This window comes from Phyllobates terribilis, unplaced genomic scaffold, assembly GCF_046119375.1.
Source record: "Phyllobates terribilis strain yellow unplaced genomic scaffold, ASM4611937v1 Scaffold_7__3_contigs__length_470593459, whole genome shotgun sequence".
Classification (NCBI taxonomy): domain Eukaryota; kingdom Metazoa; phylum Chordata; class Amphibia; order Anura; family Dendrobatidae; genus Phyllobates; species Phyllobates terribilis.
This window is the reverse complement of record NW_027362767.1, coordinates 245,774,847-245,789,410: the sequence shown is the minus strand read 5'-3', so window position 1 is coordinate 245,789,410 and position 14,564 is coordinate 245,774,847. Positions and strand designations below refer to the sequence as shown.

The 14,564-nt window shown below is 43.5% G+C and overlaps 1 protein-coding gene across 8 annotated transcripts in view; it reads right to left on the bottom strand.

Moving 5' to 3' along the window:
• CARD9 (caspase recruitment domain family member 9) overlaps positions 1–4,691 on the bottom strand; it is a 173,761-nt gene extending 169,070 nt beyond the window's left edge. For 3 of the 8 annotated variants that reach the window (XM_073640130.1, XM_073640127.1, XM_073640131.1), the window contains exon 1: positions 4,542–4,691. The gene's annotated coding sequence lies outside the window, so the exon portion shown is untranslated. The remainder of the gene's footprint in view (positions 1–4,541) is intronic. The other 5 variants (XM_073640133.1, XM_073640136.1, XM_073640128.1 and 2 more) reach the window with 3 other exon arrangements.
• Positions 4,692–14,564: the final 9,873 nt, after the last annotated feature.

Below are 14,564 nucleotides of genomic sequence, written 5' to 3'. Positions count from 1 at the left end.
TCTGAAAACAACTCGAGTTAATGGAAGCGATCAGACCCCCTTAGCAAGTTTATGCATGACGTGGACAGCCCATTTTTTTCAAATTGAAGCTGCAATTCCTTATTCCTCCTCTGGAGGCACTGCAGGGAAATTGAATAATTGCAGCCAATGTCCCCCAGCATTTACAGCAGACATTAGATGAACCCCCAGGAAACCAGTCCTTCATTTCTGTGGCCCCTGCAGCCTGAGTGGTGAGAAAAGACTGACCACAATCCATTACTGATACATTTTCTAGGTGGATAAATGTTCTTTTAAAGGGGTTAAAACCCTATTTTCCTATACCCTATTGGGGAAGTTGATAAAGAGGAGTCCTTTGTTCCGCAGCACAGCTCCATACACCATATAGTGGCCGTTCTCAGATACTACAGCTCAGATCACATTCACTTTAAATTGAAGCTGAACTGCAGTACCTGAGAACGGCCACTACATGGAGTATGGAGCTGTGCTGTACCATACACTGTGTACATCCGGCTGCTGACGAAGAGAACAGCTGATTGATGGTGTGCCAGGAGTCGGACCCCTACCGATTTGATATTGATAGGCCACTAATATACCCTTTTTAAGTGACCAGAACTGTAAATGCCTACTAAATATCGCCTTCAATGATACGTGCAGTCCTATGCAAGGTCACCTGTGTACTGTAGTGTAATAACCCAACCTGAGCTCTGCTACATTCTAGCAGGGAAGATCTGAAGGAGATGTAGTGGGGTCACCAGGGAGAGCTTGTTACATAACAGTAGATAGCGGCAAGTAGTGGATCGGGCGGAAATTCCAGCGTGTGCGGGTTTCTCCGCGTCCGTGCTTTACAGCCAAATGTACTTTCACTGGATGGTAATTGAAATCCAACATTAGAAATAACACCAGAATTTCCCCCCAAAAAAAATCATTGCAGTCCTCATGGTAGGATCCCACGCAGCAGATACATCGTGGATTTTCCATCCCATCTAGCAGCAATATTTTACTAAATTTTAGAGAAAAAAAATCTGCAGCGGAAATCGACCTGCGGAGTGGATATTAAATCTACGGCAGGTCAAGTTATGGATTTATCCCTTTGTAATGCATATGGGAATAAAGAAACTTGCAATTGCCATTAGAAAAAAAAAAGAAGAAGTCTTTCCCGGGTACAATGCCACTGCACAAACCAGTTATCTATGAAAACATTTGCTGAGCGCACTCGCTCGCTGGGAGGGTGCAGCAACATCACTGCAAGCTGCAGCTGTATACAGTGACCGCCTGACAGAATGGGCTCCGATACTGATCCTTTGTTTTCCCTATGGATAAAGCGGCCCCTGATGTGTCATCCATCTGCCCATCTCCCTCAGATCGCTCACATCAGCTCAGGGTATTAGTCTAGACTAAAAGCCTGGAATACAGAATAACTTGAGCAATCTCAAGAACGGAGCTTAGGAACCCGGCTCTGCGGAGCAGATGTGTGCAAGCTCAGCCTCTGCTCCGTTCATGGTCTATGGGACTGCCGGAGAAGTATCCCCCAGCGTGCAGGATCAGCGCACCACGCCGGATGGTCAGACTGCATTTCTCATCTCCCACAGGACTGCTGGGACCGTCACCAATCACAGTCCCCTGTGTGAATGGTGGGCGCTTGCATGATTGTAACGTGGCACAGGGTGGTAGCCGAGGGTGAGGTACTCGCCCCAGCACGTTACATTTAGGTGGAGGTCCTGGCTGGGTGGTGGACTTGTGCTGTGAGGGTGCGCCACCCGTGCAGGCTGCATATAACCGATGTTGCTGGTTTGCCAGGACCAGATGTTTCACAGAGCAATAAAGGAGACGATCATTCATAAATAAACCTTTAACTGAACGGGAACTTGATAAGGATTATATACAAGAGATAGCGGGCACACAGTCTTATGGACGTTTCCTTCACAGCGCGAAGCTTTTTCCCACAATTTCCTTCCTTCTTTTCTCTATTGCTCTCTATCTTCACCTTTCCTCTGTACTCTCACTATTGCTCCTCTGTAGTTGTTGTTCCTCACTACTTCACCACAACCCAGCTTGACACTACAGTCCTGCTTAGCAAGAGTCATGTACTCTTTCAGTAATTCAGTGTCCCCTTCCCCCTTCAGGGCCATTATGGCCAGTAATGCTGAAATGCTGGAACCCCTGCCCAGGACACTTGACCCGTCTCACGTACTCAGTCCTGTTTAGGCCCGTTACCTTCAAGAGTTATAAACTCTAGGCCTGGCGGCTAGGTGCCCTCTCCCAGGACCCGTCTCCGGAAGATCACAATGTCTCTTCTGCTCTGGATCTTGCTATCCCTTTACCTCAGTCTCCTCTCACTTGGGGACACCCCAGAATGCGGTACTGCTCACATTGGACTTTAGGTCCTCTTGCTATACACTCCTGGCTCTATCTGCCTTACTACAGGAAATTGTCACTTTTCTTTCAACCAACCCCCTCCCACTCTGGGCTAGTCCCAGACATTAACTCTCACTATCCTCAGTGTCAAACTACACACACTATCTACATTACTAACATCTTCAAAGCATATTTCAGTTCACATTACATCACACAACATATTTCAACAATAAACTTGTTTCTTCAAGGGGGAATGTGAGCAGTATGTCCATCTCGTTACATGATCACCGGTCCACTTCTATGGGACTACCAGGTATTGGTTCTAATGAGGTAAATAGAGCCGAGGTCATTTTTGTGCACCAATGATTTTAGGACCTTGGTTGTCACTTGCTTGGATCGATGGTCAGCAGTGGGACCCCAGCAATTGCACATTTATCACCTGTTCTGTTCATAAGTGATAAATATATTTAGTGTGAACACCCTTTAGGACACTTCCCTATTAGGCTGAATTAATCTGTGAAACGCCATCCTATGAAGCTCTTGACCTTGGGTTAGGAGACCCTCGGTCAGTCCAGAAATCGTGGTCCGTATGCAGCTCATCATTAATGGATCCTTCTAACAAAAAAACAAAAATGGATGGTCCAAAGTGGACAACCCCTTTAAGTCCTTCCTATAACTTCCATATTACTGTTATGCAAACAGAAATAAAAAATTCCGGTAGTGACAGATCCACGCCCATGATGGACATGGACTTTATTGGGATCCTTTGGGGATTTTTTTTTTCCGGTAAACGCAATTTTACAGGAAAATATAGCCCAGCCTGCTGCATCATTATTATTTTTGCCATTTTTAGCGGAGACACCAGGGCAAATGTGAACAGTGTCTGAGCTGAAGACAGGAGACGCTGGAAGTGCAGCCTCTACCATTACATAAGTAGGTGCAATCACCGGAGGAACACCACAACATATCATATATCCTCTGCTCACGTTTGTAACCTCAAGTTGCAGTTTTCTGTGTCAGTCATAATCACACACAAAGTATTGCATTCACTACCCTAGATCAGATCATCCCACCTGCCAGATCGTGATGGTCTCGTCAGGGCCAGTGACCCTGGGCAAGTGCCACACTGGGCTCTACAAACCCACATTTCCAGTAGTGACCCGGGCATACATGCCATAAGTGTGGCCTTCATGTATGGAGCAGGCTCAGGAGCTGTGTTACACAGCCGGCACCAGAGTCTACCTACTGTGATCTGGCTCCGATAGCAGCAGTAGAACCCCCTTAGATGCCGCAATCAATTCTGACAGCGGCATTTAAGAGGTTGCAAATGGAGAGTGACACCCATAGACACCGAGCAATATGCTTGTAGGGTCCTGCAGTCAGGGACCTGCGGAAGGCACTGCAATATTACAGAATAATAGAGTATTCTAGAACAGATCACAGGTTCAATTCTCTTATGAGGACAAAAAAAATGTAGAAAAAAAAAATAAAAGAATAAAAAAGGTATTCCTATCACCGGGAACATAAAAAAAAATCTAAAAGAATAAAAATAAGTTCACATATTTGGTGTTACCACGTATGGAACTGTTAGAACTAATAAAATATCTGAATATTTGTCCAATTCATCTAACACCAAAATAATTTAAAAAAAAATTACAAAGATAGAATGACCGGTTTTGGGTCACTTTGCCTTCACTCCAAAAAAATGGAACAAAAAGAGATCAGAAAGTTGTAAGGAACCTACAATGATAATGCTTAAAACTTACAAAACAAACAAGGATAATCAAAGAGAAAATACAAAAAAAAAAAAAGTTATAGCTCCTAGAAGATAAAAAAATCGGAAGTGAAGAGGGGATCACTGCGATGCTGATGCACAAGCCTGAGGCCGACCCTGGGGTTTGGTGACACATAAGTCACAAATATAGTGGAAAAAATGTGTGATGGGATCATCTAGATGTAGCAGAGCTGAAAGTGTTATCTCGCTCTCTGCACAGGTAAGCAGATAATGGGAGCGGGCTTAGCTGCAGCCACATTACAAACCACAGGTAATACCTATCATGTAGTGCCATGTGACAAGCTGAGCTCTGCTGTGTTCGCACCTGCATTTCACCTGCAGGCATTGTGCTGCGAACTCTTTACCGCAGCAGTAACCCCACAGGGCGGTATTAAATGAGCTGAGGACTGACCTGATGGGAGTTTTTAGGGTGCAGGGCTCATCGAGACGTCCAGTCTTGTTCCATGTGAGAAGGAGAAGACAAGTAAGGAGCAGAGGTTGTAGAAAGGGCTGGCGCAGTCTCACACCTACTTCCTTGTAGGCGGTCACATTCCACAAAGCAGCTGGATCATCTGTCCCTCTAAAAACAGAACAAAATTAAAAAAAGTGGAGAAAAACAAATATGCACCCGGCTGACACCATGAGAGGAGCAGCTAGAGAGGACATTGGGGCAAAGAAGGATCAGGCATGTTGAGTTTAAGTGCTCAATCTGCTGCCAGACATGTCAACGTCTTATTCTCCGCTCTCTGTTGAAAACACATGCACGCTTGGCTAGGCTGAGTGTGTACGTGTAAGGGTTCCTTAAAAAGATGACTGGTGACATGCCTAGCCATACCCACTCCTTTTTGTGCACTCACACAGAGCGCCCGGTTCAGATGGGCATATTTCTCAGTGAATATAACAGACCGCTATGCCTTGGTCTGATCGCCTCATAGACATATGGGCCTTATTTAAAAATGTCTCCCAATGTAGAACCCATCATGTCTGGTCATTAGATAGACATGGTCATGAGATCAATGAGAAAGGTGTAATACTTAATATCCCCTACGGAGGCACTGCAGGGAAACTGATCACTTGCTGGCAGGTTTGATCTCAGCGATCATCTGATCATCACGTGACCCTCCCCAACAAAAAAAAGAGATGTATATTTAAGACAAGACGTACGCGTGAAGCTTTCTGTATCATTCCTGGTAATCACTGGGTGTCGGCTCTAAAGGCAGAACTGTTGGTTCTTACTCGGGACCTCAATGCTCAAGTCCGACTGCAGGTGTCCTGATCGGAGCCAACAGCCCGCGGTCCCTGCATGGACCGGGAAATACGTCTGTCTGAACCTGGCCTTGGTGACTAACCCAACATGACCAGCGCAGGATATGGGTTGTCCTCATATCGTCTTAGTTCCTCTTTCTTCTTCCTTATTTTTTGGAAGACATCAGTTACAAAATAGAATTAAGTCACTTCGCACATAAATCCTTTCAGCCGTAAAGTCGTCTGTGTGAGATTTTTTTTTATTAATAACCATGCCGTACGGACAAGGGAGGATTTTTAAAAGTAGATCCCCGACATATGCACGACCAATAGGCTTACTGGTTGAAAAAAAAAAAAATTATATATATATATATTTTTTTTACGCATATATCTATATATTATCTCTCTCTCTATCTATCTATCTAGTTTAGTAAATGAGACTGAGCTGCAGTACCAGACACAGCTTACAGAGAGATGCAGCGCTCTTCCTGGAAAAGAATAATCTTTCATTTTACATTAGATAAATGGGATTATTGTAGCATACTTCACATAATGGATGGTAGACCCTACATATCACTCCTTCTGACTATTATGCTTATTATTATTTATTACCACCTCCAGAGCACCCTCTGTAAATATACATCTACATTTGCTTACCGGCACTCCCAGCATCCAGATCCCGCTCTTACAGACAACATTTACGCCTTTATTTTTTTCGTTTTTAGACTATTGTTTTCCAAGGGGGCGTGGCTTAAATGGGCATGGCTTAAACATAACTTTAGGAACAAGAAAGTTTCAGAAAGTAAGGCAACATGATGCAATGTTGGTCATCCAGCATAAGTCACCGAGATAAATTTGGCACGTTGTTCAGACTGTCTAGTCTAAAGTTTATCTAAATAGTGGACGGCGTTAGTAAGATCCGCCCCGTTGTTCCAGATAATTTAGACTTTAAAGTGAACAGAACCTGCAAAAGCAAGAACTACTGGTTCCACTCATCCTTAGTCATTGCAGTAGTCATGTTTCTAAAATGAGGTGGAAAATATAATGGAAATGACTAATAAAGACGAAAATATAACAGCGTGTGAATCGGCAGATCCTGGGGCAAGTTCAGACCTGTGGATTACACAAATCCCAGAGGAAACTCCCTGATGTTTCTCACTCTGCTCCAGAGATCATAGGATTAACAAAAAGCCTTTATAGATACAACACTGCAAACAAAAGTGGCTACAAAATGTCAGGATTGGCTTTCAGGTTGGAAAGAATGTGAACCCAAGGTGGGTTGATATCACTGGATTGGGTGCCACATGGTTGGTTACGGTTTTTCAGCAATGAGCTGGCACCGTCCAAGCATTGAATGTGTACAGGGGTCTCCCGGTTCTCCCACTACAGATGGTGTCGGGGAGAGAAGGAGCAGAACGTTGGCATTTCAATGGCAGGTCCTTTTGAGCTCCAGGACATAAACTGCAGCTAGAGGAGTCTGGGAGTGGTCTACCTAGCTGGGCTTTCCAGTTTATTGAAAAATTGGGGACAATGGCTGCCTGCCGATTGATCGACAGCAATCTAATGTGTATGGAGGCCTTTAGGGTGGCTGTAGACATAAGACGAACGTCAGCCAAACTTACAAATTACGATAGGTCCACTCGACAATCTAATGTTTATGGGGGTCCCCTGACTTTCCCTCAATGGCATTTTATGGAAGGATGGGTCAAGTTAAATTTCTACATGCCCAATCTTTTGTTTTTAAGAGAGATAAGCGTCTTTCAGTGACTTCTACCACAATCCCCATTGCAAAAAGCAAGCTAAGCATGCACGACTATGGAGGGATGGAAGGAATAGTTATCCAATGCTTAGATATTAATGTCTGCTCCCTAGGATATCAGATCATGGGCAACAAGCTCCATAAGTGATTATTATACCCCAGATCGTATATTATAGTGTATAGAGCTCTCTACACCATTTACATCCAGCCACCGCAGGAGAGGATTACAGCTGATTGCTAGGGAAGTTGTGTGCTGGACCCCCACCAATCTGATATCGATGGTCTTTGCTAAAGGATCAGTATCTAAAATACTGGACATTCCCTTTAAGGTCTCACGCAAAAGGCAGATCCGTCAGCTCAGAGGCTGTACTACGGCCTGGCGAGAGTCTCCACGCTACAGCTGCTTGTACCGCCATACTGTGCCCTGTAATAAGACGGACAATGGAGCAAATAGTTGACCTGTGGGACACAGTAAGAATCTATAGGTGCCATTCTATGACTTGTAAGTAGCCATAGTACACGAACACCAAGTTATGGGATTTGCTGCAAGAATCTAAAAAATGTGAACTAAAATGAATGAATACAGACGGGTTTTTCATGATCTTTATCACAGCAACTGTATAGACAACGTGCAGGGCGAGCGGTGGCTGAAATCACAAAGGGATCTTAGAAGACTTTCCAGCGAGACCTGCTACAACAACAAGCTGACGTCACAGGACGGGCAACGAGGTGCCGCTGCTCGCAACAGGACCATAATGTCGTTTCTTTCACTCATGGGGTACAGATGGCCGTGATGCAGTATTACATCCAGACTATGCCTTAGTAAGTGGAATCCAATCAGGGCTAGTTTAACCCCTTACCAACAACTGGCAGACCTGTACAGCACAAGTCGGTAGCGGGCGTATGCAGCGGGCTCATGGGGCGAGCCTGCCCCATGACCGGCAGAGAATGACCAGAACCTGTCCCTAACAGCCGAGGGTGGAGAGGAGCTCAGACTGCGACTGACAGCAGCATTAACAGCACACTGGCATGGGGGGGGGGGGGCGTCACTCAATGACCACCCAGCCTGGGCTTCAAAAGAGACAGTGATTTCTACTATATGCAGCAATACTGCGGTGGACTAATAAATAGAGTAAAAAGTAAAGACAAAAAAAAATGAAAGAATAAAAATAAACATAAAATTCAAATTACCCCCCTTTTCTGCAATTAAAAAATAAAGAAAAAAAAAAAAGTCAGAAAAAATACACATATATGGTATCACTGCATCTATCAAAATATAAAAATAATTAACCCGATCTGTAAACACAAAAAAATAAAAAAAAATTCAAAAACACCAAAATTGTTTTTTTTTTTTTTTTCATATACAAAAAGTACTGTAAGAAACAATCAAAATGTCATACCTATCCCAACATGTTATCCATGATAACGTTGCTTTGCCCCACAAAAAATAAGCCCTCACACAGCGCCATCTGCGGAAAATGATTAAAACGTTACCAGTCTGGGAAAAGCATAGACAAGTATGGTATTGCAGTATTCATACCGTGGAGGAGAATCATATTGCCAGGTCTTTTTTACCCCACAATGAATACAGTAAAAACTATTCCCCAAAAGTAAAGTCAGAATTGCATTTTTTTTTTTTTTGCAATTTCACTGCAATTGGCCACGGTGGGAAGGGGTCAAGGGCTCATGCAGACGAGCGTATAAGATGGACATGCGTGTCCGATTTTGGACCTATGACCATAATGTCGTTGCAGCCTTCCATGCAAAATGCAGAATGTGTGTTCAAAGCAGCAGGTTTATTAAGACCTTCGAGCCGGCGTATAATTAATCACTAAGTATAATGCTGGAGTTATATTAAGGTCACTGTACAGGAGTAAGGTCCAATTCACTATTATAGTACAGTGGTGGCCAAAAGTATTGGCACCCCTGCAATTCTGTCAGATAATACTCAGTTTCTTCCTGAAAATGATTGCAATCACAAATTCTTTGGTATTATTATCTTCATTTAATTTGTCTTCAATGAAAAAACACAAAAAGAATTGTCCTAAAGCCAAATTGGATATAATTCCACACCAAACCTAAAAAAGGGGGTGGACAAAAGTATTGGCACCCTTTGAAAAATCATGTGATGCTTCTCTAATTGGTGTAATTAACAGCACCTGTAACTTACCTGTGGCACCTAACAGGTGTTGGCAATAACTAAATCACACTTGCAGCCAGTTAACATGGATTAAAGTTGACTCAACCTCTGTCCTGTGTCCTTGTGTGTACCACATTGAGCATGGAGAAAAGAAAGAACACCAAAGAACTGTCTGAGGACTTGAGAAACCAAATTGTGAGGAAGCATGAGCAATCTCAAGGCTACAAGTCCATCTCCAAAGACCTGAATGTTCCTGTGTCTTCCGTGCGCAGTGTCATCAAGAAGTTTAAAGCCCATGGCACTGTGGCTAACCTCCCTAGATGTGGACGGAAAAGAAAAATTGACGAGAGATTTCAACGCAAGATTGTACGGATGGTGGATAAAGAACCTCGACTAACATCCGTCAACGTCTGAATGAAAAGGGACTGTATGGTAGGATTCACAGGAGGACCCCACTTCTTACCCCGAGACATAAAAAAGCCAGGCTGGAGTTTGCCAAAACTTACCTGAGAAAGCCTAAATCGTTTTGGAAGAATGTTCTCTGGTCAGATGAGATAAAAGTAGAGCTTTTTGGGAAAAAGTATCAACATAGAGTGTACAGGAAAAAAAAGAGGCATTCAAAGAAAAGAACACGTCCCTACAGTCAAACATGGCGGAGGTTCCCTGATGTTTTGGGGTTGCTTTGCTGCCTCTGGCACTGGACTGCTTGACCGTGTGCATGGCATTATGAAGTCTGAAGACTACCAACAAATTTTGCAGCATAATGTAGGGCCCAGTGTGAGAAAGCTGGGTCTCCCTCAGAGGTCATGGGTCTTCCAGCAGGACAATGACCCAAAACACACTTCCAAAAGCACTATAAAATGGTTTGAGAGAAAGCACTGGAGACTTCTAAGGTGGCCAGCAATGAGTCCAGACCTGAATCCCATAGAACACCTGTGGAGAGATCTCAAAATGGCAGTTTGGAGAAGGCACCCTTCAAATATCAGGGACCTGGAGCAGTTTGCCAAAGAAGAATGGTCTACAATTCCAGCAGAGCATTGTAAGAAACTCATTGATGGTTACCGGAAGCGGTTGTTCGCAGTTATTTTGGCTAAAGGTTGTGCAACCAAGTATTAGGCTGAGGGTGCCAATACTTTTGTCTGGCCCATTTTTGGAGTTTTGTGTGAAATGATCAATGATTTGATTTTTGCTTCATTCTGTTTTGTGTTTTTTTCCTTGCAAGCAAATTAAATGAAGATAATAATACCAAAGAATTTGTGATTGCATTCATTTTCAGGAAGAAACTGAGTATTATCTGACAGAAATGCAGGGGTGCCAATACTTTTGGCCACCACTGTACATGCTGCATTGTATACGTGGCACTAACATTACACTTATGTACATAACCAGATCGGTACTCATGAGATCAGTGCTCGGTTATACCCATAATACTGGCATTCCAACTAAGTATTAAATCAATTCACATCTGCGCTCTTTGTTTCAGTGCTACAGTATCATTGTAGAAGTAACAGTGTAATTGCACAGGTTTTGCCAGAGTATCTAGAAGAAGTTGGTAGTCTGGCGAAACGCGCTTTGGGAGCACATTCTGACCTACAGGATCTGCACTGTTTCAGCACAGTGTAGTTATCCTATTTTTCCCTTACAGTTCTATCCCTGCACTATAGGTCAGGATGTACCCCAGAAGCGTGTTTCGCCAGACTACCAGCTTCTTCTAGCATGTTTTTCAAACAGTAATCCTTTGGGGACTGCTTTTAAAATTAAACGCCCCTTAAATGGTCAAAGCAAAGTTTCAACAGGTCATACCTATGGGAGCTGCAACCTCACGCCCACTAATTCCTTTAAAAGGGTACCTAACATTTTAGTATATTTTTTAAATATGTTTTACATACTTATATGTGCTATTAATTGGTGTGGGTCCAGGTCCTGAGACCCCCACTGTTCAAAAATTTTAATTAAATTAAAAAATAAAATTTCAATTAAAATTTAATTTAAAATTTTAATTTACAGAAAATATAAAAAAAAATTCTGCCTTTAAAACAGATAATCCAAAGTAGTTAACTAACATACGTCTACTTTACATTGTCATAATTTTTCGAAGGTATATTAAAGTTAAATGTTATAGTTTTTTTTTTTTTCATTCATAAATGCAAGTGTAGACAATTTCCTAAAAAAAAAAAAAAAGTCTCCATTAACATTTTCGTGATCTTGCTGCTGTAAAATCTGTGCAATTCTTTTAAATAGCTGGCTGTCCCGATGCGGTTGATCGCATACTGCTCCTGGGTACGATGGGACTCTAACATGTGCCATGTTTGAAAGTACGAGCAGGTTACAAATTACATATGAGAGGATCTATAAGGAAGAATGTGATTGGGATACATAGTGATTTAAAGCATTATAGTCTGAGTGTTTTATACTGGTAATACCTCAGATGCCACGCTTGGTATATGCCACAGCTTCTTATGGGTTTTACTGCTGGAGTTAGGCCAGGAAGGCTCCTTGATCACTAAAGGTGTAAAATTAGACACTATTCTCAAACAAAAGGCTGCAAATATCAGTTTCAATGGAAACACTGCAACAATCTTCAACAGATAAAAATAACTACAACTAAAAGATAGAATAAGGTATTTAAAATAGAAAACTTTTCAGACATGTTTCTTTTGGCCAGGCTGGTGTGCAGAAAAAAGAAAAGGTGGTTTTGGAAATAAATATAGTGTGGCGTTGACAGCGATATGTGCAGGGACCAATACAGTCTTATTGTGTCTCTGACGCGGCTAGAGGGCACGTTATTATATGCATCGCACCGTGCGATCTGAACCTGTAAGTTTTGTAAGAGAGGATTTTTAGTAATCACTGTGAAATCTGCGGTCTCAATAGCCAAACCGTTGACAGAACGTTGGATAGGATTACTAGAAGGTCGAAGGAACTAGACACAAATCAAGGAACGTGATTTATCATAGAAGTCATCAGATCAAATCAGGGGTTAGACGTCTGGATAAATGGACCACTGCCCTGCAGATAGTATTCGGCAGCCTAATTTTCTATTCAGAGTATGTGAACTGCTGAGATATGGTAAACATCTGACATGGCTAGGAGGATGCGTGTTCCGGTCTGGTGGATGATGCATGCCACAGCAGTGGCATTGTCGGTCTGAATGCAAATTGGGATGCTTCCAAAGCTGGTCTTGCCAACAAAGAGACAGCTGAATGGCTGAGCTTCTGTCATACAAGGTGAGGGAAGGAACAAGTGTACAACGATGGGAAGAGGGGGAAGGGAGCCCAACAACTAGGGAAAAGGGGAGTGGAGACCCCCAGACTGATCTAATATCACCCTGCCTACTCTATCGCCCCTATATAGGTTCCGCACCTATCGCCGAGCAGGAACCTAATCCCTGAATGTCTCTAGAGCTCGGCCCTAGCTAGGGAGGGGATGGGGTGAGCACTAGTCAGGCCCCACTACAACTGAAGACAACAAGGTAAACAAACAAAGGGGATACGCTTAGCTTGAGCAGACACCAGAGAGATAACACCAACTTTCCTCCAAGGGCACCAAAGAAGAAACTAGCCAACTGCTAGTACTCCAAACCTGGACAGAGGTACATAGAACTATCACTGGCGAGTCTCTGGAGAAACAGAGTTTTTAACTACCAAGCAAGGGTGTGTCAATCAGCAGCAGAAGATGGAGGTCGCTGCTGGGTCCTAAAGCGAGAAGGATATCACTATACTGCAGAGATGAGAGGATCAAGAAGGTGTCTGCAATGCCAAGCGCAGTGACCTTCTACAGCCTGATCCAAAGCGACTGTCTCACCTGACACATCTGTGACAGCTTCAAGATTTTGTAAAGCAGGTGGATTCCTGATGATTCCAGCTTACCTGGATGGTGAACTGGAAAAAAACAGCTCCCCACCAAGAGACTGGTGTCTATGATCAGTACTTGGCAGTGATTAGGGACGAAGGAATGGCCAGCCCAGTCAAATCAGAGGTGAAGAAAACCATTAGTGAAGGGAATGTCAGACCTGGCCAGCAGGATGACGGGATGATCCAGAGAAAGAGGGGACTTGTCCCATAGGGAGAGGAGAGCAAGGTGGAGAGGTCTGGTATGAAATTGCAGAAAGGGAATAGCTTCTATGGAAGCAGCCATCTTATGCAGAAGCAAAGGACTGGAAAAGGGTGCCTCAGGGTCCATACATTGACCTGGAGGGCAGTCGTCTTGCTCAGCAGTGTCGAATAACATCCCTAGGAAGATGAAGAGTTGGTAGGGAATCAGGGAGTTCTTTGGTCTGTTGATGATCCTTTGACATAGGGTGTCCGTGACTTGGATAACCAAGCCCTTAGGGGAGGAAGCCCATTTAGTCAGACAAGGTCTACCAGTTCCTAAGGAGCTTAGAGGCACTGCTGGATGCTGCAGCAGGAGAAATGCAGTGAAAAACTGGTAACGATGCTGGTCAGCAAAAATATATTTATTACTTATCGTAAAATCTGCTTCTCGTAGTCTTCATAGGGACATAGAACCATGGGATAGTCTGCTGCCAGCTGGAGGCTGACACTATTATTGCATTTAAATAAAATGGTCTCCTCCCCAGCAAACTATACCTCGCCTGCAAGAGCAGGCCTCCTCAGTTTTGTGAGAAAGCAGTAGGAGGAGAAAAGAAAGGAATTAAGGCAAGAAGAAACATGACTGCATACCCAACAGGGCAGCTAAGGGAGGGAGCTGTGTCCCCCAATGAAAACTATGAGAAACAGATTTTTCGATAAGTAAAAAACAAACGAAAAAAATAGATTTTATTAGGGGACACAGAACCATGGGACACTGTAAAGCTGTAAATAGGGTGGGATAGTATTAAACCTCATACCATTACCACCTGGTCTTCCGTTCCACCATAACTGAAGCAGATGTCTGGGCTACTGCCACCTACAGAATCTTCCTACCAAGACTTGCATTTGCCGAGGCAAAGGTGCGGACCCTGTAAAACTTAATGTCTGCCCAAGTAGCTGCTTTACTGAGCTGCAAAGTCGATGTCTGATGACGCCCAGGAAGTTCCCACTGCCTGCGCAGAGTGCGCCCTAATTCTAAATGGGGCTACCCTGGCCTTAGCGTTATAGGCCTGGATAATAGTCGGCTTGATCTAGTGGGCAATGGTCGCTTTAAAGGCGACCTGACCTTGACAAGGGCCATGTGGTATAAGAAACAAGGAATCAGATAGCCTAAATGAGGCAGTAGCCGATAGATAATATTTTACGGCTCTAACAACGTCCACACTGTGCAGAGACTTATCAATAGGATGAGATGGAGCC